Genomic DNA, 25,982 nt, shown 5'->3' on the forward strand with positions numbered 1-25,982 from the left:
CCGGTCTGCCACCTTGCTTAAGCCACCTGAACGGACACCTCTGCAGCAGGCCCTAATGTCTGCCACCCGTCCTGCCACCATGCATAAGCCACCTGAACAGACACCTTTGCAGCAGGCCCCAATATCTGTCACCCGGCCTGCCTCCTCGGATAAGCCACCTGAAGGGACACCTTTGCAGCAGGCCAGAATATCTCCCACCCAGCCTCCCTCCATGCCCCAATATCTGCCACCCAGCCTGCCTCAATGCATAAGCCACCTGAAGGGACACCTTTGCAGCAGGCCAATATCTCCCACCCGGTCAGCCTCCTTGCATAAGCCACCTGAACGGACATCTCTGCAGCAGGCCCTAATAATTCCCACCCGGCCTGCCACCTTGCTTAAGCCACCTGAACAGACACCTCTGCAGCAGGCCCTAATATCTCCCACCCTAAGAACCTAACTTGCATTTAAATTGTGTTTCTTTAATTTAACCCCATTCCCTGAGAACCATTATTAAAAGTCGCGCTGCAGATTACCATTTAATGTCGCAAGCCTGAGCAAATTAACATTTCTGAGTGAAAGAAGCTTGCAGTGCTGCCTGTACCCTAAACTTCACCTATTCTTTATACGACGCTGACACCATGTTTGCCCGTGTACATATTCTGTGTCTGACGGAAGTGGAAGTTTGCACGGTGTTTATCCAAACTGTTCCTGTTCTGGAAGCAGGGCTGGTTGGAGATATGTCAGGACTCGTGGGGGCCCATTTCAAAATGATGTTTGAGACCCCCTGGCTACAACTGAGAAAAAGAGTCTGAAGCACCCGTGGGGTGCTTAAATTATAAGGAAGTTAGAAGAATTCAGCATGGGGGTTAGCATCTGTTGATTTTCATACGACAGGCTGGGGTGCTGAAACATTAAATGCCGACTGACAAGCTAGTAATCGCACTTTGACAGCAGGGAACTAATGTAGTGAAGCTAGAGTGAAAAGGCAACGAGGTGACGAGAACGTTGTTGGATACTGTAGAGCTCAAGGGCGTTGACAGTATGAGGGCGCCAGCAAAAGAAGTCTGTAACGTGCGCACTGCAAAGTGCACGTTTAAAGTCTTGCATTAAAGGAGTCTGCTGCTATGCCATAAGACTGACAACCTGGGGCCGCTGCTCAGAGCCCCCATGATACTAGCACACCATTTTACTGAGATTGTTTAAAGGCCCTGACGCCGTCCCTCTCCATAAGAGAGGAAGTAAGGTTACAAAGCTACTCCTCTGCTTCTGCAAGAATCATCTTCCTCAACTACAAATGCACGAAGGAGTACAGGTTGCAGGCCAATAATCCTGTACATTTCCTCAGGGCACAATCTTATGTGAACACCATATATTTGATTCCTAGGTTTCTGAACTCCTTCACTTTTCATTTTTTCAAATATATTGTTCTTTCAAACGCCTCCAGAAGCCAAATTCTAAACGTTTGTTAAAAAAGTACGAAAAGAGAGTTATTTTCGGATGCGCGAAGGAACATGACACAGAGTAAGGGAAGGTGTGAACGTGTGCAACGCTTCAATGTACACCGTGTTCCAAAACTGCTTTAGTTAAAGAAATCGGGATCACTGCCAGCTTCGAAAAAACTGGAGAACCTGCTGACATTTCTGACTTGGAAAAAGATATTGAGCTCCTGCATGAAATTACTGCGGTAAAAGTTTTGAAACAGGAATTCAGTGCCTAGGCTCATCGGGAAGCCCTGGGGAGGGAGAAGGGGCAATTAGAAAGGGGCTATAGAGATATCCTGGGCATTTGTCCATTATTATACCCACATACATCACCCTGGCTCATTCCTCTTGGCCCTTTTCTTTTCCCCACCAGCAAAGTGCAGAATGAGACATCTCCCCCAACCCTTCGTATCTGAGACCTGCCTGCCCCTGCAGGTGTTCCGGGTCTGGGAGAGCGTCGTTTATTCGGTGGAAGCTGAGCCCTCATTGCTGCCACCAGACGCCCCGCCGGTTAGGCTCCCAAGAGGTGCTGGTCCCACAAAGAGCAAAGACCCTTCCGGCTTTCCCATGGCTCATTCAGAGTCTGTCTCTTGTCACTGGTCGCCAAAACACTGCCTTGCCGTCCCGCGACGTCAACGGCCAGCCCTTGCCGTAGCTGTCCCCAGGGTAAGTGAGTGGAAAACGGAAATCCTCTTCTACTGCAGCGGGCATCCTTCTGCTGAGGGCTGGATGTTCCCTGCAGCAGGACGGCAGCCGCTTATATGGGGCTTGGCCCACCCCCTTCCTTTGTTGCCCTTCGCAAGCTTTCCCAGCGCTTTGGCATGCTTCGTGCTATCCCTCCCCCTTACCCAGGGAGGAGAGAGGAGGAGGACCCTGCCCGGGTTATCGGGGTGCCTCCTCCATTTGCTTTTCTTGTCGTCACCTTTATAACCTGGGCATTTGTCCATTATTATGCCCACATACAACACCCTTGCTCATTCCTCTTGGCCCCTTTCTTTTCCCCACCAGTAATTTGCAGAATGAGACATGTCTTCTTTTGGCATAAAAAGGCTGCAGATTTATTTTCACACATAATAAAAAACACTGCAAACAATTGTGAAAATAGTTCAGAAGGTGCGGCGACTGCTCTGTGTCGAAAACCTGCTTCCCCCTTTTCCCAACAAAGTCCACAGTCAGCACAACTCCCCCAACCCTTCGTGCCTCAGACCAGCCTGGCCTTGCAGGTGTTCCTGGGCTGGGAGAGCGCCGTTTATTCGGGGGAAGCTGAGCCCTCATTGCTACCACCAGACGCCCCCGCCGCTTAGGTTCCCAAGAGGCACTGGTCCCGAGAAGAGCAAAGACCCTTCCTGCTTTCCCATGGCTCATTCGGAGTCTGTCTCTTGTCACTGGTCGCCAAAACACTGCCACACCAAAGGTGGGTTACCGCCCACCGCGGCTCCCCCCCTTCCTACTTCATAGTTCCAGGAGCTTCGTGCAAACATTCCAATAAAACAGATCCATCCCAGACGCAGACAAGTGCACTCCAACCTTCAAGTAATATTCCGGGGATTTCAAATTGATCAAGCCGTGCCTAATCTGGGGAAAACCTCTGCCCCTGCAGAATTTTGCCATTGCGCAATTCAATTTCATTCTCGACTTCTCCACCGCTGAGTGACTCTCAACGCCCCTTCATTCCTGCCTCGGAATGATTTCTGACCACAAAATCTCGGTCTCCCGCAGCTGCAATGACAACTCCTGTAAGGAAAACATCTCCCTCATCAGGGTTCCCCTCCCCAAGCTCGTCAAATTGTTACCCCCAAGGTGTATGATCAAGACATCCGGCTTTTGCTGCCTACCCAGCAATTTGCGAATGTGCCCCTGCAGCTGTGCCATCTCATCCCAGGCTCCCTGTGCCACCATATCCAGTACTCGCCAGCGGTCAGCCCCTCCTGCTTAGCCATCCAGCTCGCCCCGGCCCTTGACACAAAGGAATGCCCTACCACCCAGACGGACCGCCTTCTCCTCTGTGCTGCTGATAGTAAGAAGGAGATGAGAAGGAAGCTGTTAACTCTACATTTTTTCAGGCCTGATGTATCTCCTGAAACACCCAGATGTCAATCCCCCTATTTGCTTGATTGCCTCTGACCCCAGGCCCATTTCTGCTGCTGATGTGGCTGCCCCTATCCTAAAGGAATGAGTCCCGAACACCCCCTCGGTCAGCTCAATCTTCTCTAGTGCCATGTCCATGACCCTCCTGAACAAGGCCGACCCATCACTGTGCAAGAGAAGGTGGGATCCCTCACCCGTAGGCAGTCTCTGCCGGAGATAAGCAGCCACGCCTGCTACCGGGCACACTGTGCTCCCTTACATGCTGAGGAGTGTAACTGTCCTCCCTTTCCCCTTCTGGTGGGTTTTGGATCTTCTCAGAAAAATGCTTAATCAACCCTCTGCTAAGTGAACGTCTCCCAGCCTTAAAAACCCAGAGCCCCTGCCGTCCCTATTCTCAGGCACCAGCTTACTCACTCAGAATGCCCCAAAGAAAGCTATTGTGAAGGCCGCCGTGAACAAAACCCTTTCGTACTCATTGTGGCAAACCCCCCCTAAGCATTCAATTAGACTGTGCAATTTTACAACATCAATGAGCCGCCTTGCATCTGGTTTCCTTTCAGCCTGCTTGGCCCAACCTCTCATTGCCATCACAATGTAATGCTCTTTTGTGGGGTCTCCTTTGCCCCCCAGCATGCAATAATGGGCTATTGCTGCGAAGTGATAAGCCATCCAAGATCTGGGTTTCCCAGACCGCCAACACCATCCGACAAAAGCCCATACTGGCAAATCCCTCTGCCCTTCTGTTAAAACCTTGTTCTGGAAGGCTAAGAACCGATCCCAACATGCCTTGTATCTTCCCGCTGTGCCCGGTGCTAGAGCAGTATGGATTAGCGAACTCAGATCCCCCCCAATCATGCCCCACCATTGAGCCTTGAATGGGGACATCTTCTTGCTTGCTTCTGGACAGTTCCCCCGAAACATCTTCCACTGTAAACGAGAGAGAGTCAGCTGCCACGTTTTTCACCCCTGGAATATGCCGTGCCCTAACTTCGGTGTTCAATGTCAGCAAGCTCTTTGTAAGCAGCTTCAAAACCCTCGAGTTGCTAGATGTCCCCTGATTGATGATCTGGACCACTGCAAAGTTGTCTGACCAGAGCAACACCTTTTTGTTCTTCAATTGCTCTCCCCATAATTTAAAAGCCACCACGATGGGGAATAGCTCTAGCAGTGACGTCCCTAGTAATCCTCTCATGATGTCATTCTGCTGGCCAAGCCTGACCACACCAATTGCTCCCAAAGATGGCCCCGAAACCATGGGAACCTGAAGAGTCAGTGAACAGCTTGAGCCTATTGCTGCTGGCTCACTGCTGCCTCCATAGCAATACGCCGTTTAAGTTATCCAAAAATCTGTCTCACATCCTGAGGTCATCCTTCACTTCAGACCCTAGTCTGACATGTTGTGATGCATGCTGAAAACCCACAGTTTTGAGTTCAATACTCCTAGCGAACACCTTACCAGCCCGGATGACCTTACCAGCAAAATTGAGGTTACCCGCCAATGCTTGGAGCTCCCTCGGGGTAGCCTTGCGCCTGCCCCTTAAAACCTTGATTGTTTACTTCAATTTCAGCACTTTATCACTGGGCAGCCTGCACTCCCCTGTGACTGAATCAATCTCGATCCCCAGGAATGTCAGTGTCATGACCGGGCTCACTGTCTTACCCCTGGCTAGCGGAACCCCATTTCCTCCATCAATCCCTGAAATGAGCTCATGAGCGACCGGCTCTGCTCCGTCCCCTCTTTCCTGATAAACAAATAGTCATTGAGGTAGTGCAGGAACCTACCCCCTTGAATACTCTGCTTCAATGCAATTTCCAAAAAGGTGCTGAATTTTTCAAAGTATGCACAAGAAATAGCACAACCCATTGGCAAACATTTGTCATAAAAGTACTCATCTTGCACCTTGAAACCCAGCAAATGGTAACTCTCCTTGTGGATTGGTAATAACCTGAAGGCGGACTCTATATCAGCCTTCCTCATAAGAGCGCCTCTCCTCACAGACCTCACCCTCTCCATTGCATCATCAAATGATGAATAATGCACCCTGCACAGCTCTTCGGATATGCCATAATTTACAGATTCCCCCTCAGGGAAGGAAATGTGCTGGATTAAACGGTACTGCCCCTCTTCCTTCTTTGGAACCAGCCCCAATGGTGATACAACAACATTCTCCAGTGGTGGTGAGGTGAAAGGGCCCGCCACCCTCCCGAGTTTGATTTCCTTTTTTGCTTTCTGTGTCACCACTTCCGGCATCCCCAATGCTCACTTCAAATTGTTGGCTTCCCTGCCAACCTTAGTCCCAGAGAAGGGAATCCTGAACCCCCACCTGAAACCTTCCCAGAGAATGCTTGCATCCTTACTGTTGTGGTACACATTTAGAAAAGGAATCAATGCATGCAGTTGAACTGATGTGGGTAAATGGGTTTTAATCACTCTTCGACTACCCTTCCGGTTAGTATGCCGGTGAACTGGTGTTGGTAACTGTGTTTCAATCCCGCTTTGTTTTATCCTTGGGTTTGGCACTGCTTCTCTGCTTCCCTTCTGACGAGGAGCTGCGATCCCCTGAGCTTTTGCCCTTTGAGTGCTTGAATCTACAAGCCTTGCCGAAGGGACAGTTCCCCTGTGAAAATTTCCAGCAATCAGCCTCCTCCCCCTGGTAGCTAGAACGACTGTTCCAGGAGGAGTTCCCGCGAAAGGACCCCCTACCCCGGTGTAAGACCCTCTGCTTTTCCAGTATTGCGGCTTCTCCCCTTGGGCCTTGTCCCCAGCTTCCCTGGCAGGTACCATCTTGTCTATGTACCCACCGACATCCACCTCATCCCAGGACATTGCGGGCCAGACCTGTATCTTAAGCCTAAAGCCCCTGTCATAATTCAGCCAGGCGTCTGCGCCATACTTTAGATACAGATTGTGAATGTACTGCTCATATGCAATCATTGCCGCTGCATCCTGAGGGGATTTCTCAATCATGATGGACGTATACATTCTTAAGGCCCTCAGACATTTGTGGATAGTCGCCTCCACCTTAGGTCTCTCCCTGTCTTTCTTTTCCCTCTCTTTTTCAGATAACTCCCTTAACCCTTCACCACCCGGTTCCATTCCCACAAAATCTAGGATTTCCAGAAATTCTTTTTGCCATACCCTCTCCTTATAGGCCTTTAGTATGTGTCAAACCAATGAGTTCCCTGCAACCCATGCGGGGGCAAAGCCCGGCATCAGCCTTCCGTACTGTGTGACATTGCCCAATACTCCACCCTGCACCTGGTTGACTCTTGGAGCCGGCACCGGCTGAGCCCCCTGGCTGTCCCCACCCAAAGAGGTGACCCTGGGAACTGCCGCCCCTTGCCCCCACCATGCTGGCCCTTGACCCTCAGAGCCTGCTGGTGATGAACTAACCTGTAGCAAGTGCCCAACCCCTACTACCGGGCCTGTGCTGGGCAAGGCAAAGGCTTTATTTCCCCTGGAACCCAAGCCCCTCAACCCCAGGTTCTCCCCTTGATGGTGAACAGCCTCAGCATGTCTTCCTAACTGATTAAATACATTCACATTACCACATAATATTTGACCATTGCCCCTATTCCCCAATGCTTGCATACACTGCATGAACATACCTTTTATCACCTTCAAGGATTTGGGTCCCTCTGCTGCTACCGTCGAGTTGGCTTCAGGAGCGCTGGGTGCACTGCCACGGTTCCTCAGAACCTCAGCAGGTACAGGCACCGTCAAGGCTACAGGCTCCTGCGCCCTCCCCCTTCCTCTTGCACCAGCCAATCTGCGCTTTTTGGCAGCCTCTGCTTGTTGGCCTTGGCCCTCTCGGTCATGTTCCTCTTCCTCTTAGTTGCTGGGTCCTCTTCCTCGCTCTGTCCGTCTTCTTCCTCGCTCTGTCCGTCTTCTTCCTCCTCTCCTTCCTCCATTTCCTGAATCTCCCGCAAGGCCTCATCGTTGGACGTGTTTGTAAACATCAGAGGAGAATTGGCCCTCTGGCTGGGGCCGCCTCAGCCCCAATGTGTGAGGCTACCAGATTCATCCAGTTTGGCCTATGCTTGGCCGTCACCAACCGGGCCATAGACAAGAAGGCCTCCAGGTCCTTCTCGTGGCAAGAAAACCCTGTAGCACCCTGGCCCTATGTGGCCATCTTTGTTGTTGTATGCTTCTTTCTGTGAAACAGCCTTTACCAATGAACCCAAGCACATGCACTGCTGCTTGTAGCAGCTTCCAGGTAAAGCCTTGATTACAGCCCTCTTGAGTTTCAGTCCTTATGCTGTTTGTACTACAGCCTGACTCTGTCTGCTAAGCTTAGGTAATTTGTTTCCAAGAGACCATATCCTTTCACCCAGGCAGCCTGGCAATTATTCCACAAAGTCCCCTTGCCGCGCTTGCCCAACTGCGTGAAATGCTGTCCTTCCTGATTAGCCTGCACAAGCTCGGCTCATTCCAAGCTCCTTCTTTCCGCCTGCAGATCAATATGGCACAGTCTTTCAAAGTAAATACAATTGGCCCGACCGTCTCCCTGGCTGCAGATCAATATGGCAAAGTCCTTCAAAGTGAATGCACCTTTCCAAGTAAGTACAATCAGCCCCCATGTCTCCCCGGCTGCCCCTCCTCATCAATTTCACCACACGTGGCCCGGTTCCCACCCACTGATGCACAATATAAAATCCTTTTCAAGTTATTTCACTCGCGGCGGCCCGTGTTCACAGCCCACCTACCTTGTGTTCGTAAGATGGCACAGGCTGCATGCCTGGGTGTCTCCGCCGCTCTCCGTCCTCTCCGGCGGGTCTCTGTGACCTTCTCCTCTCCCTGCGCTGACCTCCTTCCACCGCTGCTCACAAGCTGCTGCACACCTCAGCTGCTCCACGCCTACGAGCTCCAGCAGTACTTCGCACCACATGACTCCCAGCTGGCCTCATGATCAGGACGCACCTCGATCTTCTCCCGCACCGCTCCGCACTGCTCCCAGTTGGCTCCAGGATCCAGTCCAAATGGAAATCCTCTTCTACTGCGGTGGGCGTCCTTCTGCTGAGAGCTGGATGTTCCCTGCAGCAGGACGCCCGCCGCTTATATGAGGCTTGGGCCGCTCCCTTCCTTTGTTGCCCTTTGCGGGCATTCCCAGCGCTTTGCCGTGCTTTGTGCTATCCCTCCCCCGTATCCAGGGAGGAGGGAGGAGGAGGACCCTGCCCGGGTTATTGGGGTGCCTCCTCCATTTCCTGTTCTTGTCGTCACCTTCATGATCTACGATTCTAGAACAAGGATTATTGGCTGCACAGTTCAAATCAAAGTCATAGTTTCCAAACCCACAACAACATTCCAGATGCACGGGTGGTGAGGGGATGGGGGGCTTTCCTGCTGGTTTCACTAGCAGGGAGAAGTCTATTCGTACACCTTTTGATGGATAACTGTAAAATGCATTTTATTAAGCTGCCCTCAACCGCGACATGAGCACCGATTTCAGGGTGTGCTAGAATTATAGATGGGTAGCTATCAGCTGGCATGGGTCTGCAACCTGCAGCAGCTGTCTAGTTGTTTTTGACTACAAGATCCCTCAGCATTGGTAATGCTCGCTAGTGCTGATGGGAGTTAATCCAAAGCATCTGGAGAGCCAAAGGTTGAAGACCCCTGAGCTATGGGGCTAAGTTTAACAGAGGGGTCCTAGGTGACGTCTGATAACATCAGGGCCAAAGCTCTAGTGGTCTATGATGTCACTCAGAACCCAAAGGAGGGCTATACCTCAGAGGTGATAGCCACCAATCTCCTTGCACCCTTTCTACTCCCATTGCTGTTTCTCTGTACCAGCACTCCAGGGGGAACAGGGCAGGCAGGTGTGGACTAGGTACAACATAAAATAAAAAAACGGGCATATTGCCGCTTAGCACTCAAGAGGAAGAAATATAACCGACATTCTGCCACCCTCCCCCGAGCATATTCATGTATCCTCTTGTCCCTCATCATCCCAAAAAAGAAATAAAATATACCTAGTGCCCTGCCAACTTCCCAACTACCCTTTTATTGAGCCATCACACTACCCCCACACAAATCCAATAGCTGGAGTTCTGCCACCTTCTCCAACTCCCTTGAAGCATCAGTACCCTCCCAGGCTCTCGCAATACATTAGATGGCCTTCTGATCCCCCACCCCAATCTCCACCACCCCTCCAAGTGCGGATCTGTGAGAGTTGCAGTGGGCTCCTGACAGTTGGTCGGTGCTGGGGCTCTCGCGCTGAGAGAGGCTGAGCAGCCCCAGTCACCGCGAGAGCTGCAGCGTTGGTAAATTGTCCACTACGGTGGTGAAGGGCTTCATTACATAACATGTTAATTCACACAACTCGTATAATGATATTAAAATGTTGGAATGAAAAGCCTGGTTATCTGAACAAGCTTTGTGTGTATTGAAATGGCAACTACTGTCAGGGATGGCACTCTATTAAGAGTGGCACAGGACACCCAAAAAGGGTTTGGGTGGTTGTGCCTAAATAAAGTGGACAGAGAAGCACACACACAGCTGAAAGGAAAGAGAACGAAGAGTAGGCAAGAGTAGCAAGGAAAAGGTACAGAATGAATTCCCTCTTGGGGTGTATGCAGATATAGGAAAAGAGTATTCCACGAACCTTAGGAAATACTCAAGCCTTCTGCACAGTTTGCTATAACAGAGGCCCACGCTGTTTGCTCATGACTTGGAACAGCAGCTATGGGTGTCTGTAATGTAGAAACGAGACAAGGGAAGCCCAGAGGACAAGGGCTGTAGGCAGCCGGAGTGAGGCAGGCTGCAGAGCAGGGAGCCCAGAGGACAAGGGCTGTAGGCAGCCGGAGTGAGGCAGGCTGCAGAGCAGGGAGCCCAGATGACAAGGGCTGTAGGCAGCCGGAGTGAGGCAGGCTGCAGAGCAGGGAGCCCAGAGGACAAGGGCTGAGGCTGGAAAGCAGCAGAGCGTGATCAGCTGCAATGTAGAGAGCCCGGCAGGGCAAGGGCGGAGGCTGGAAGGCAGCAGAGCGTGATCGGCTGCAATGTGGAGAGCCCGGCAGGGCAAGGGCGGAGGCTGGAAGGCAGCAGAGCGTGATCGGCTGCAATGTGGAGAGCCCGGCAGGGCAAGGGCGGAGGCTGGAAGGCAGCAGAGCGTGATCGGCTGCAATGTGGAGAGCCCGGCAGGGCAAGGGCGGAGGCGGGAAGGCAGCAGAGCGTGATTGGCTGCAATGTGGAGAGCCCGGCAGGGCAAGGGCGGAGGCTGGAAGGCAGCCAAGCGTGATCGGCTGCAATGTGGAGAGCCCAGAGGAGAAGGGCTGTAAGGCAGGGAGCCTGGAAGGCTATGGCTGTAGGCAGCGAAGTGTAACAGGCTGCAAGGCAGGAAGCCCAGAGGAGCTGGACTGAGGCAGGAAGCCCAGAAGGCTAGGGCTGAAGGTAGCAGGGTGTAGCAAGCTGCAAGGCAGGGTCCAAGCAGGAGTGATGGCAAACAGCATACAAAGATCCGTAGAAAGACGTGAAAGGTGGAGGAAGGACTCTCAATGCAAGAGGCTGAGCCACTGCAGGCAGCAGCCTTTTATTCTGCCTAGCCCAGCACAGAGGCAGGCTAATTGGTTGCACCTGGCTAAGCACACCTGCAGACAATCGGCCACCTCCCTCTCTGTTCCTGAGCTGGTGGAAGCAGAGCATATCCCTAGGGCTTCTGGGGGGTGTAGTTCCTTTGATGACCAATAGGAACAGCCAGGAATCGATGCTTATAGCCAAGTGCATTGTGGTATGCATAGTTTGTTGGAAAAAATAATAAAGCACCAAAGTCTCGCAAATGGGAAATAAAGTCCCCAAAGTAAATATAGATTGATCCAAGAGTCTGTTGTAAATAAATGATAAACAAATAGTCCATATTGAGCGCAAATGGATGCGCCCATGGCGCAGGCATGACAACTACAAGCCATTCGGAACTTTACAGATAAAACAAAGACTACGGCTATGGTCTAAGAGGGCTACCCTCCAATGTGATGCACAAAAGGTGCTTCAAAGGTATGTGCGCAGCCTGCACAAACATACAGAAACCATGTTCATAAATGTGACCAGAATCTTATGGGGGGAGACAGGCATGGCAGCACGATTGCCGTACACTGAGGTACTCACAACATGTGGGTACTATGGTGGATTGTCAGAAGTCCCCATTCTGAAAAGAGGGGGAAGTGAGCCACCAGGGGCTGGGCTCGTCTGGCTGCAGTCGGATGGGCCTCCCATAGAGTGGTTGAGGATGGATCCCGCTGGCTTGCTATTCCCTCAGAGATGCAGTAGCATCCCCCTAAGAATCATGGAAGCGCCCACAGCACAGAACCACCACAGAACGCCATGAAAACGGGCTACAGGAAACACAAACTTCCAAGATGGCGCTGCAGGCCATGAACGTTTATAAAACCTCAGAGGCCCTATTTTCAGGTAATCAAGACTATAAAGTAATTAACCAATACCGGAGCCACACTAATAATGAAATACTGAGACCAATTAGAAGCTCCCAAGGGAGTAACCAACCAGATTTGAGCATTCAAACAAGAATAGGGAGCCACCTGTCGGAGGTACTGATAGGGACACTGCCCCAGACTAGTCAATAGTAAAGGGTGCAAGTAGGCATAAGGTGAGAGAAAGTCAGAAGAGAAAGACATTTCTCCTCATGCTCCTTTGACACGAGGGGATGATCCTGGATGACAAGCCCAAGAGAGAACCAATACCTGGAGGAGATTCAAGAAAGCTTGGAAAAGGATTTTATAGACTTGACTGGAAGAGGTGCAGGCCTGGGAACCAATGAAAGAGCAATATATCAGGGCGCTCTTTCCTCATCTTGAGGCAACTGGAAGGCCCAAGCCTAGGACTTCGCACCAGCGCTTAAAAGGGAATTAAACGAAAGACCTGGCCCGTGGCAGAAGGGTATCATAATATCGGTTGCCTAACAACTGCCCTTGTAAATCGTGGTTTGGTATTAGCTGAAAACACAGGTCTATGAGGGTGACCTATCTGGACAACCACGTTTATGAGAGAAACCTACCCAAAAGCATATGTCTAGGACAGAGATCTACCTGAAGACCCAAGGTACATGAAGGACCTAGTGTGAATCTGGAGACAGCCAAGGTCAAGGAGGGACGTGTCGTTATTCCTGAGAGAGCCAAGGTCCAGGAGGGACATGTCGTTATTCATGAGAGAGACAAGGTCCAGGAGGGACATGTCGTTATTCCTGAGAGCCAAAGTCCAGTAGGGATCGATGTGGACCTTGAAAAAAACTAAGGTCCAGTAGGGAAATTTTGTGAATCCTGAGAAAGGAAAGGATCAGGAAGGGTTTCATATGAATCTTGAGAGTGACAATGCTCCAGGAGGGACCTATTGCGAAACCTGATGTTTTGAATCCTCAAGTCCAAGGAGGACAACTTATGAATCTTGGGGTCCAGAATTGGTACTTTGTGAATCATTGCAATCCCAGGGTCCAGGAGGGACCTGTTGTGAATCCTGAGAGGCAGGTCCAATAGGGACCAGTTGTGAATGCTGGGATTGTGAATCCTGAGGCCAAGGAGGGGCCTATTGGGAATCCTGAAAAGGCAAAGGTCTAGAGGGGGGGGGGGGGGCTGTTGTGAATCATGTCACACCAAAAAAGTTGAGAAGAGTCTGGAACCAGACGGGTGAAACCTTGGGAGAGGACGTGATACACAAGGTGAACACAGTGAGAGACTAGACTCCTTGTACTGGTGAAAGAAACTTATGTTTTATTATATTAGAAAAGGGATGGACTTCTGAATAATAGGTTGTGACTTTTGCCTAGGCCACACTTTGGAACATTTGCAGTGGTTAGCTTAGGTTAAGGAACTGTTTGAAATTGAACCACCGAAGGTATTAGACACTTTTAAGTAAACAACACTTTACTTTTCTTTACGCTGTACACTCTTTTCTTAGCTACTCCCGAAAAATTGTAGTTCAATCCCTAGGACCTGTAGATGGTTTTCCAAGCCATGTATTAAAAATAAGGATAATTTGGTTGCCCCCTGATTTGAGCCTCCTGCGTAGCATTGCTCGACCATACGACAGTGCATGCATGATACATGGAAATGCCATGGCTCCCTTCACTTGCATTAGTGGGTGGACTGGGAACTGGCTGGCATCAGTAGGAGAGGTGCGCATTGAAGAAGATGGCAATAAAGGGCTCGCCTCTCCAAGGACTACCACTGCATTTCCACACCAACAAAAGAAATAAGACAAGTAGATTGAAGCTTCTGCAGTGGGTGAGCGCTGATGTAAGGAGTTTGTGACAAAGCAGACAGGAATGAAAAATGAAACAGGTCTGATTGGAGTATTCTGCCTGGACTGACCACCGACTGGGAATGGCCTTGAGTTGCACATTTGTAAGCCCCGCTTTCTAAACCTGCTGAGCACTCCCATAAGAGGCGGGCACCTGCCTAGCTCCAACAATATCAGAGGAAATGTACACGTCGGGCACGTTGGGCACCTGCACGTGTGCAGTGCAACTTGTCCCCATGCAAGCGCCCTTCACCAATCAGGCAATGCACAAGCCGAACTTTTTTTCTAAACAAAAAAGTAATGTATATGGCGATGTCATGTACATCGAACAAACCAAAGCAGTAGTGAGGCACACATCCATGCTGGGGCAGCTTCGGAAGATGGGAGCAGCCCATACTCAATTAACAAGGGATGAGGGCAGTAAGCACCAGGTAAGGCCTGCTCCAGTGTCGATAATTGCCATTAATGGAGGTTTCAGACCATTTCCCGAGCAAACTGAATGGCTGCTCTGATGCTCCCGGGTACTAATTATCATTTTGACACAAATGAATTGTGTATCCTTTAACAAGTCCCAAGGCATAGGGCCGCACATGATGTGTGTTGGTGTTGAGCACATGGTGCAAACTTACTAATGTTATGACAATAACATATAAGAAGTTCCCCATTAGAGAACGCTGCCGAGAAACCGCTGCCCCCAAGCTATGGAAACTGTCGTCATCCGCAACAGCTGATTCACAATCTTTTCGCCCATGTCTGCACTTGCAATCATATGAACGAGCTGTGACTTCACAGGCAGCACAAAGTGCCAAAAGCAGCTATTTGAGGGTCCTAACTCTGGCTTTTTAGCCTTTAAAAGATTCAACCTTTAATGTAGCTTTCCTTCATTTTGTCGGTTCTCTTTAACAAGAAACGTGGATATTTAGTGTATGCGTCCTCTACATGGCTAGCAATGTTAGTACTCAGCCACGGTTTAAAAAAAAAAAAGGACAGGGCAGTTAATTAACAAATTAAACAAATGGATATGGCGAGCAAGAAAGGCAGTAAATCGAATGGCTTGCATTCATATTTTTTTCACTGTATAACTTAATAAAAATGGATGGAAGGTAGGTCACATCCCTTTCCTTCGTATGCTCTTGTCAAAGGGTGTCCCATTTGTCTTCAAAGCCAAAGGACGGCATGGTACAAAAATTGTAAAGCACAGAATTCACTCCGAGAGGCTTCTTGGTGCTGACGCTACTGACCTTGATTGCTGGAAAACAAACCGGAAGAGAGGCCAACATGGAATTAGGTGGATCCTCAGCTCACGGTAGAATGCTGATGATCAATGATGATGCGGAGCCTGGTTGCCAGCAAGTTTTAGAGCTGCACGGCTTGCATGCAACAGGATATATCACCACATCTAGCCAGATGAAATTTAGGAACTAATGCCTGACCCAAAAAGGCTAATTTAAGTCACCTGGGAGGCACATAAGAGATGAATCTTACGTAGAAAATGTGACTCCTTGATGATGAAAGGGCCACTGGACCAGGCAAAGTGCCTTAAAGGACACCCTTTCTTTTCCACCGGCAGCCAGTGGAGGGAGCGTAAACCCACAGAAATATGTTCCCTCCCGCCAGATCTCATCAGGTTTCTGGCTGCAGAATTTTTGATAATCTGCGGTCTAAGCGTCCCTCATGATCAGAATTTCAAAACATCCAGGTGACTGGAGGACACAAAGGTGCTGACCCACTGAAATAGATGCGCACACAAACAAGTCCAAGTATCGGTGCAGTGGCATGAGATGAAAGAAGCAGGATCAGGAAAAATAACTTATACCAATTCGACATTCACTGTGCTGATCTATCAGTACGCCGAAGAAGTGCATCTGGGTAGCCAAAGGAGGCTCGGTTGGAAATCTGTTTCCGTGCGTGGCTCAACCTATGGGTGCTGAACTGTAGAACCTGCACCCTTGAACGGGTAACCTTAAGACTGTTTGGCTCATCCATGCCGCCACCCTTTCCATGCAGCTTCTGAAGTGATCCAAGTTGGTCCCCATGTCATCACCAATTGGAGAACGACCTGAGCCTCATGTCATACATGCACAAAGGATACAACCGGCCAATGACTTCAAGTATAGAAGGAATAATGGAGGACTCAAAGAAGAGCCACGAGCCGCACAGTCAACTGCCACAAATGCAGATTATAACGGAGGCAGGGTACATTTTGCATGCACCATTCAAGAAGGCTTGAAGTCAAGCCAAGGCTTTGACCCTGATACCAGGCTGGAATATATGGCCAAGAAGAGTGGGATGGGCAATGGTGTCAAAGGCCCCTGAGAGATCTGAGAATAAGGGCCACAATCTCTCGAAGACCCCAAACTGTCGATACTCGATACATCCACTCACTCCGTGCTCTGCCCATGCTTGAAAAACAGGTCTGGAGGGCAGCGAGGAGTACGCGGTCCTCCACTAACGCCTGTAACTTGGATGTACCATTAGCTTCCATCAACCTTCCTGGGTGGGGAAGCGGAGAAATAGAACAGACGTTATAGGGTTTACTAGACCTGGTGACGATTTTTTGAACAAGAGAACTATGGCAAACAACAGTGCAATCAAGATTTGGGATCATTAAAAATGCTCTCGTCATAGCTATATAGATGCTAAAAAAGGTGTGTTATTATGAGGGGCACCAATTTGAAAATCGCCATTTTGAACCTAAAATTTGTGAATGGAGGATAGCACAGGGACAAAGCGTTGGTCCTGGAAGCAAGATCACGCAGAGCAGCATAGTTTGAATCACAGATCTGCTCTTAGAAACCGAACTAAGGTACAACTAGGCACGTTTTAAAACAATTAAATAAAATAAATAAGGTTTCCGAAGCCCCAGTAAAACATCCGTTGCAAATGATTAGTACAGTCAAAGAACACACAGCTGAATTATTGTTTGACAGGAGCAAAGATACAGTTCCGTCAGCACTCTATGTCAGGTTAGATTCAGCGGTGGAGCGGAAGAGGGGTGGGGGTGCAGCACCCTACCGTCTTGTGCCCGGTGCACTCTCCCCTTTGCTTCTGCTGCCCGCTGTGTGGGGCTGTACCATAACCATACATTTATTTCAAATGTGAATGTGTGTGCCCGGCCCGCATGCGCCTCTCTGCTAGGACAGAACGTCGTCTATGACAGATGTTCCATTTCTCAATTGGCAATGGCTCAATAATGAACTTGACATTGAGTTTAGCTCTTCACTTTATTTGAGAGAGGCAATCTTGTTGCAGTTCAAGTTGAATCATTGTTAAGTTAGCTGTGTAAAATTAATAAAAACATGCACTAATCAGTGTTGCTTTCCTTCACTTTGTGCAGAAGTAGGCAACAGAGCAGCATCATGAATGCAGAGTCATCAGCCAAACCAAGAATGTCTGGTGCCACAAGACGAAAAGAGGTCAGAAAACAGAAACTTGCCAACTCAGCAAAATCCACCAAAGATATTGTGTCTGATTTCAAGATCCAGCCCAAACTTTCCACTGACAAGCAGGAGCAAAGGTTAGTCATTGCCCATTCAAGTAAAGCCAATGTTTCTAACCACTGAATGATGTTATTGTAGTTACACGATTCTTTCAATCCTTGCATTCAGAACTCAGCAGGAGAAACCCCTTCATTCTGTCCCTCATGCTTCTGCTGATGAACAGCTGTCTACTGTTTATCCTCCTATCATGATAAATTCCACAGATCACCCATTATGCATTGACGTTTCTGAGCTTCCACAATGCTCTACTTTTTTTTTTTGGTTAGTTCAATTCATTGAACCTTTCAAATATTTACAAATAAAAATGTTTTTCAGTTTGCATATTCTAAATCAACTTAAAATCAATATATCTATACAGTATTAGATTATTACAAATTTAAATACTCTTACTTTTTTTTTGCATCACCTTGATATAACAATTAGCAATTATATACTTATCACACTGTATCCACCATATATACAACAGCATTTTTCATTCCATTTAGCTCTCTATATTTCTTGATAAACTTTACCTATTAATCATATTCAGGTTTAAACAATTCATTCAAAAATTGAACAATAGCAATTTGTACCGATAAATTAGAGGTCGAGAATAATGATTTCCAAGCATCAGACTGATTCATAGGGAGTAATTCAGAGGTGACTCTGGAGAAATATTTCTTTCGCAAGTCACCAAGATTCGGACATTCTATTACACAGTGCTTCAAGGTTTCTTTTTGAGATTGTACCCTACACCATCTACAATAATTTTCATCCTCTGGTATTAGTTTCCTTCTTGATAAGACTGACCTAGTATGCCATAGGTTACATGTAAAGCACAGGTATTGATTACGCATATGCGGTAATGGATATTTCTGTAAATAACCAGCCATGGTTCCCATTTTTTTGTGACCAAATGTGGTTATATCAAAGTCTTTCATTCTGGAGCATTCCTCAATCGTGACAATCCCGTGCATTTGGAATAACTTCAACTTCGCTCTAGCAGGATTATTATGAAGCAGTATCTCTAAGGAGATGTTAGAGTCTGCAAGAATATTTAAAATATTCTGCATCCATATCTTGGAAAATGTATCATTTGTGGTTGCCAGATAAGAGGCTTATATTCCAACTACATTAGAAGAACCAATATTTAACAGGCATTTTCTGAAAAGCGCACATCTTTTCCATTGATCTTGTGAAAACATAGATGTTAAACCCAGTTCAAACCATAATATTGCTTTCGACATAGACATAGGAAGACTAAAGATCTTTTTCCAAAACTTAGATTCTAGCGCATCCCAGAACTTACGCTGTTTGGGTAATGAAGTTTCAACCCCATATGTAAGAATAGGAATCACCTTCTGTTTATAAAATAATAGTATATGATAATAGGAAAACTTTGCATATTTACACGTTAATAACCTCGCCTGAGCGATCAGAAGAAGTAGTTTCTGTGTGATTCCAGCCTCATTATCATTTTTTCTTATAGAGTTGGAAAAGAGAACTCCCAAATATTTATACATATAAACTATTTCAAGTTTTTCACTTTCCAAGTAACATTGATAAGAGTTGACCTTCAGCTGCGTCTTTGGTTTACACACTAATACTTGTGTATCGGCTGTGTTAATCACCAAGTTGTTTTTTGATGCATACAAGTTTAATGCGTTTAACATGTTTTGTAATCCATTGGGGGTTTTGGATAAGAGAATGAGATCATCTGCATAAAGCAGATAATTGATCAGATGGGGCCTATTTTAGGAGCGTCACAGATTATATGTGTAAAGATAAGCCTAATATCTAGGATGAAGGTTCAAGGTTGACGCTAAAATGCATCCCTGTTTTAGTCCTCTCTGTGTGCGAATACAGGCAGATAGTATACCATTTAGAGTAAATCTCACTTGCATATAATTGTTTGAATGGAGCAAGTCAATTAAAGCCAATAAGAGTTTCCGGGCAATTGTAATGCCTTAATTTTTGATAAAGGAGTAATCGATCCACAGAATCAAAGGCTATTCTGAAGTCAACGAATGTGAGATAAATTGGTTGACCAAGTTTTACATACTTAGCCTTGATTAAGTTCAGTATCATTATATTTGCTATAGTGCCCATGCCAGTAACAAAACCTGCTTGAAGAGGATCCAACAAATGTTTGTCTCTCACCCAATGTTTAAGTTTTTTTAAGATGAGACGCGTAAAGATCTTCCCTGATGCATCTAGTAATGCTATAGGGTGATAACTATTAGGAGCCTGACGGTTACCCTTTTTGTAAATCGGCACTGTGATCGAGTGTCTCCACGACTGGGGAATGGATTGATATTCATTTCCCAGAGTAAAGATATTAAACAAAATTTGGGCCCACATATTAGGGCTCTGTCTTAACGTCTTATTGGATAGACCATCTGGACCACACGCTCCTGACCGACTAATAGATTTAATGCATAATTGGATATCTAAAAGATCAAATTCCAAGTTGAATTTGGTAGGAAATTTGACTGTATCCAAACTTTCATTATTTGTTGGATGAGCATACAGATGAGAAAAATAGGATATCCAGCCAGACTCCATAACACTATTGGCTTGGATAAGTCCTTGTGCTCCATTCGTAACACCATTCATAATTGCTCATGTTCTTGAAGAATTTTTAGATTGTATTAATCTGAGCATATTTTGACCATCTATCTGATATAAATTTGCCCACCTAGCTCTTAACCAATATTTATACCGGGTCTTAATCTTAGTCAATGTGGGCCCTCTTAACACCATAGTTAATTTTACAGCATTTCTTTTTTCATTCCTATACACGGTTTTTCGCTTTTTCAGTTCATCATTATAAATGTGCAAAGATGGTTTCGTGAGTAGGGCTTTTCTTCTCTTATCAAGAAAGTAAGGCATCATTGCATAATAGCGGTCGTTCGCCAGGTCACCCTTTCTGGTCAACCCCACGCAATTCTGTATATAGTCATGGAGTTCATACAGCTGCTTATCTGAACATCATAGTCTGGTGCTTCTTGCATTTGTAGTTAGATTTGATAGAGAGAGCACCCCATCTATCTGTCTTGGTGGATTGCAAGATATCCATTTTGCAGTCAGCTGATCGTGATCGCTAAAACTAGATTGCACAATACAAAAATCAACAATACCTGGGAATAACGAGGTACTCACATAAATATAATCAATCAGAACTGCTGATTTCCCTCACCTCCATGTTGGATGGGCTGGCATATGAGAGGCACACAAACCAATGAGCATCATGAGATTATGAAATTTTGTGAATTGATTCCAAGCTCTAAGTCTTGGTTGGGACTTTGCGGATTTGACACATAAACATTTCAAATTTAAATCCCCTCCCATAATTATGTGCCATATAGATTTATCTTGGGATATCATTAACATTAATTCACTCAGATGCTCTAGGAATCGTTTCTCTATAATGCCAGCCGGGTTCCAATACAAATTGATAACTGCAAGTGAGTACACTGGAGTTGTAACCTTGACCATCTGTATAAATCTATTTGGATTAGACCATGGTTCTATAACAAAACCTGGGGTAGTTTTAATTGCAATAAGAAGGCCTGATGTAGGTCGACCATTTCCAGATCTGTGGGCCACATTTAAGTGTACATCGTAGCCATCTATTATTGGTGAGACTTGTAGCCATGTTTCTTGAAGCATAATCACATCATACTTAACAAGATCACCAAAACTTTGAGTCAGATGCTTAAAGCCTCTTGTATTCCAACTTATTAAGGCAAGTGTTTCAGATTAGAACTCAGGGCCTAGCTAATTCTGTATATGAGAGGGCATATAATGGTTGTTAGTTGACTTCTTTTCAGACACTGTTTTCTCTGAACTTAAGGCCTTATAGGTTCTGTTAGAGAGAGGGTTTTTTTTATATACTTAAGATAGATTCCTGTATATCCTCTGTTGTAATAGCAAAACCCAAATTATAATGTGCCTCTTTTGCCAACCATATTGTGTTTTGCACTACTTTCGATTCCATCCAGAGTTTCACTGTAGTAGCTAATTTGTTTTTGGCAAATTCAACTAGAGCAATGTCAGTAGACATTATACTCTCTAGTTGAGGAACATCAGAATATATTGCTAAAACAGTATGTCTATTGATCTCATACTGTGGGAACGGTGCTGATTGGCATGATAGTATCAGTGAATACGCCGCTGGTCGCTTTATGCCAGTCGGAAATAATTTGGCTTCAGAAGATACCGGTTTCTTAACATTAGATTTTGGTTGAGTATCTTGAGCTTCTAATGGAAGCAAACCTGCAAGCGCTGTCTGTAAGAGTTGTATTGCTTGCATTGAACTCAACGGGACTTGAGAGATCTTATTGACATTCTGCAGATAGATAATATCTGTAAAGCAGGATTCAGATTCCAGTAATTGGATCTCGGTTTGCTTTTTTGGTGAACTACTCGTGTTTGTTTTTTGTACAATGCTGGACATACAAGCATCTGAATTACATGGGAGCGGTCCACTATTACTCTGCTGATTTGGATTTAGTCTAGTACAATCACCGCATATTTGAGCTATCACAGTCTTTGCAGTACCTAGAGAATCACTACTAGAAGGTATTTTAGTTGGTAAACGTTCCGCCATATAGGCGTCCACCGCTTCCTGAATCTCTCTTCGTTGTAGGACTTGATTAGAAATAGTCTGTACATTATTGTTTTCCTGAACAACTTGATTATTATGCTTCTCTGCCACTTCAACCAAGTTGTCTAATGGGGCAAAAAAAAGTTTTTCGATATTTTTTTGAGGTGGCTTTTGAGATCAAAATAGTATTTTTTACTGTTTTTGGCATAGTTAGTGCCTTGAGAAATTGTTTAGAATTGGAGCCATTATTTTTTGGAGTTGCTTTCTGATTTTTTGGTAGCTTGGTTTGATTTGAAAACTTCATTGGTACAGCTTTAGTTTTCGAAAAAATAGTATATGCTGATTTTTTCTTATTGTTATTATTATTATCTGGACATGATGGGTTTGATTGTGAATCTATAACCACACCTCTAAGATTCACTTCCGGTCGGTATGACGTTGTTTCCTGAACATCCAGTGGTTCTGAATGTTTGGATTTCTCAAGGACTTCATAGATTGGGTCATGTATGACCGGTAACACATTACGTATATCGATATTTGTTGTAGCATTTATCCCAGTTTGAGAGGATTTTGTCACAAATTTCTTCTGACAACAAACAAGTTTTTTGGAGCACACACATTTTATGTTTTGTAACAGCGCAGACGTCTCCGCCTGCCAATGAAGTATTTGTTCAATCTGTGTATGCTGCAAAGACATTTTACCTTCTAGTGATTCAAATAGTTTTGTCATTGTTTGAAGGGCTAGATTCATTGTGGTGAATGTAACCTCCAACACTTTTATAATTGAGTCAGGTTGATGGTTCTTGAATACCTCCCCCGCATTATTTAAATTACGGAGAGTGGGGGCAGTATATGACGCTATTGAACTAATAGAAGAATTAGAAGTATCAGGAAACATAACTGGTGACCTGGATAAATTATGGTGTGTAACATCGTCTCTCTGGCTATCACTAGGTGCATCTATATCAATGGCCGCCTGTTCTTCTGTCACTTGTGGCCCAGCAGCGCTGGGGGTAGATTCTCAGGGTGTTCACATCCCTCACATCCATAGTTCAACATCACGCTATCAGATGGCGATGGTTGCACAAAAAACTGCTGGATCTTCCACTAGAGCAGCCGTCAGATCACTCACTTCAGTGAGACTTGGCAAAGCAGCCGAGACTGATATTGTTTGGGGCACATGTGTCATAGAGGGCTCTCATGTCACAATTGCCAAGTCTGACTGTATCTCTGGTACTGGTGAGACATCTTTGCAATACTTGCGGATGTCAGCTAATACCTCAACTTTAGAGATAGGTTTTTGTTTTGGGGGTCAGCCGGCTTATTGGCGTAGAGCTAGTTGCCTTGGGTATGTGTCTTTTGCTAATACGAGCTGAGGAGCATGAGTTTAGCAAATTGCTCTTTACTGTTATTATGAGTGGCATACCTGATTTCAGCGTTGGAAAAACACGCTGCATTACCCACCCAACGCCAAAGTTACCTACTCAACACGATCCAAAAATATTATAAAAAAATTATAAAGCAGCTAATAGAGCAAAATCGGGAGCCTTTGCGCCCTGCAGCGCGCACCGCCAACAGCAAACAGTACTTTAAAGTACTTCGAGGTGCGCGTGCAGGTGCGCAGGGCAGTAGCTATTTAACTTGTTACAACAGACTGTCACCACGCCTGGGGCGGATCCGCCGTCTTGTTAAGCCACACCTTTAAATAAAAGATATATATATATATATATATCAGTTACACTGTTTTCGCAGTGAACCAATAGGTTTTTGTACACAACTTAATCACGCTGTACAACACAACGTGTTAAAACACAACGTGTTCACCAAAGCAAAATAACGTGGCACAACACTAGTGCTACGTGAATGAACAGTCACCTTTTCTGTCTTGCAAGACCAGGCAAATCCGGTGCAGCACTTTTAGACTTCCTGACAGCCTTTAAAGCTGCCGAAAATAAGAGCTGGTAACCACCGCGTTTTCTCCAGTCTGTAGAGGTAATTCAAAATACACAGTCCACGGCTTCAGCAAACAGTACTTTAAAGTACTAGTGGCGTGCTCTACTGAATCTACAGAGAGTCCTAATCACTGAACAGACACTGTTACCCAGTTCCAGCCTGAAGTTGCATTTGGTCACACAACTGCTGATTGCGCTGAAACATTGGCATTGAAGATACCAATGTTGGCACACAAGTAGCACACGGATACTGAGGAAACTGGGGAATGCAGTGGGAATGTAAAAATGCAGGTCACAATTGACTTGCAGCAAGAATACCCAACAGATCCACAAATCTTTCAGAATAGAGCAATGTCTATACCTTTAATTCGAGCACTTCTTGCAGCTGGTCCATGTCAGTCTGGATTTAAAATATGGCTGTAAAAAATGTCCACATTACTTCAATCTTAGAAGATTCAGCCCAGATTGGTATAAAAAAAAGGTTGCTGATGGATTCTCTGTAGTAAGGCAGTGGTTAGTGTATTCTCCTAGAAGTGTCTTTTTTGCTTTGCATGTGGGCTATTTGCTGATAAAAAAATTAGCACCTTTCAAAGGTTTGGTCTGATCCTAGTTGTGGTTTTTCCAATTTTAAAAAAGGACAGAAAAAATGTGTAATGCATGAACATTCCAAGATACACTGTGAAGCTGAAAAACAGCTACAAATAGCCAAATTTAGAATTCGCCAACATAGAACTATTGTTTCTGAGAGTAAAGACTGGAGGGGTTATCTGTAATTCTGCCCTCAATATGGCAGGATAAAGGCACGGAACACACCAGCAAGGCTCTCAATTTGGTAAAATGTGGCAAGCAGCCAGGCTTAAGCATTCAGGGGGAGATGCAGGCAGGTTCTTAAGTACAGTCATTCCCCAAAGCCCCCACACAGGGATGTCCGCACACTATGTTAGGTGATAACACAATTTCTTTATATTAAATAGGGTTTGCTACCCATACCAGATACATATATAAATAATAACATTTTGTACTTGGAATACTTATTCAAAGAATGGTAAATATATACATTGTATGTGGTACCACACATGGCTTAAATCCAGTAATACATGCCCTAACTTCTGACCATTTCAAATAGGCAAGTGGATTCTTAAGTTTGGTATAACAGCATAGAATGGGGAAGAAAGGCAGGTTGGATATGAACAGTGGCAGAATGCTTTGTTTAGACTAGACAAGTAATTCTGAACTAGGATACCCCCACCTGGGAAACCTGCAAGGGAAAAGTCAGGGAGTAACTTATGTTGTCTTTTACAGGCCAGTCCAATAATGTTTAATAACCTTGTGCTTTCTTTAAAAAAAGGTTCTACCACCCCAAAGTACCTGAGGGGCCACAGGAGAACAGGATCTATGAAGAATATGGGACCTCTGGATGACTCCTGAGGCTAGAAGATGCTCTTCCTTGTCACAGTACCTTTGGTGCCTTATCAAGCGAAGTGCCAGTGTTTCTCAGCTTAACTCGACGATTCCCTCCAAGGATGGACCCCCTTTAGAAGAAGGAGCAACTGGGATGCTGAGTCCAAGAATAAAAAGGAACCAAAGTCTTTCTGAAGTGCAGCAGTTTGGTTCTTCGCAGTGCTCTCTTTTGTTCGACGATTTCTCTGACTGTAGAAGTCCTATGAAGATGGAACTTGCTGTTCGCTCCTCAAAGGCTTGGCAGATGAAAGTAAGACCCCTGGGATCCTTCGATGACTTTGAGTGATGACGGGTGCTTAGGTCACTTTTGGTGTCGGTTTTCCGAAAATCGCCGTTTTCCGACTTTCGTTTATTCGGTGCTGCAGTCGCAGCACAGACCCCTGGATGCTTCTGGTGATCTGGACTCGACTACTGGAGTGGACCTCAAATCATCACAAAGTCTGGGCCCTGGGGACATCTTAGTTAGTTTCTAGTGCCAGGAAACCCACTGACAGATTTTCCTTGGCACTCAGTGACTCTGGACTCTCTCTGGCAGGAAAACGTGGTCAGTGATGATAGCAAGGATGTCGCTTGAAATGTTCTTAGGTAGTTTCAAACATTTTCAGCTCCGGGTGTCCAGCAGCACTATGCTGGAGTACCCGCTCTTCTGAGCAGTAGACTGCAATGGCTTCCAGCGGTCACGAAACA

This window comes from Ambystoma mexicanum, chromosome 11 (genome assembly GCF_040938575.1).
Source record: "Ambystoma mexicanum isolate Mex_15411 chromosome 11, UKY_AmexF1_1, whole genome shotgun sequence".
Taxonomy (NCBI): Eukaryota; Metazoa; Chordata; class Amphibia; order Caudata; family Ambystomatidae; genus Ambystoma; species Ambystoma mexicanum.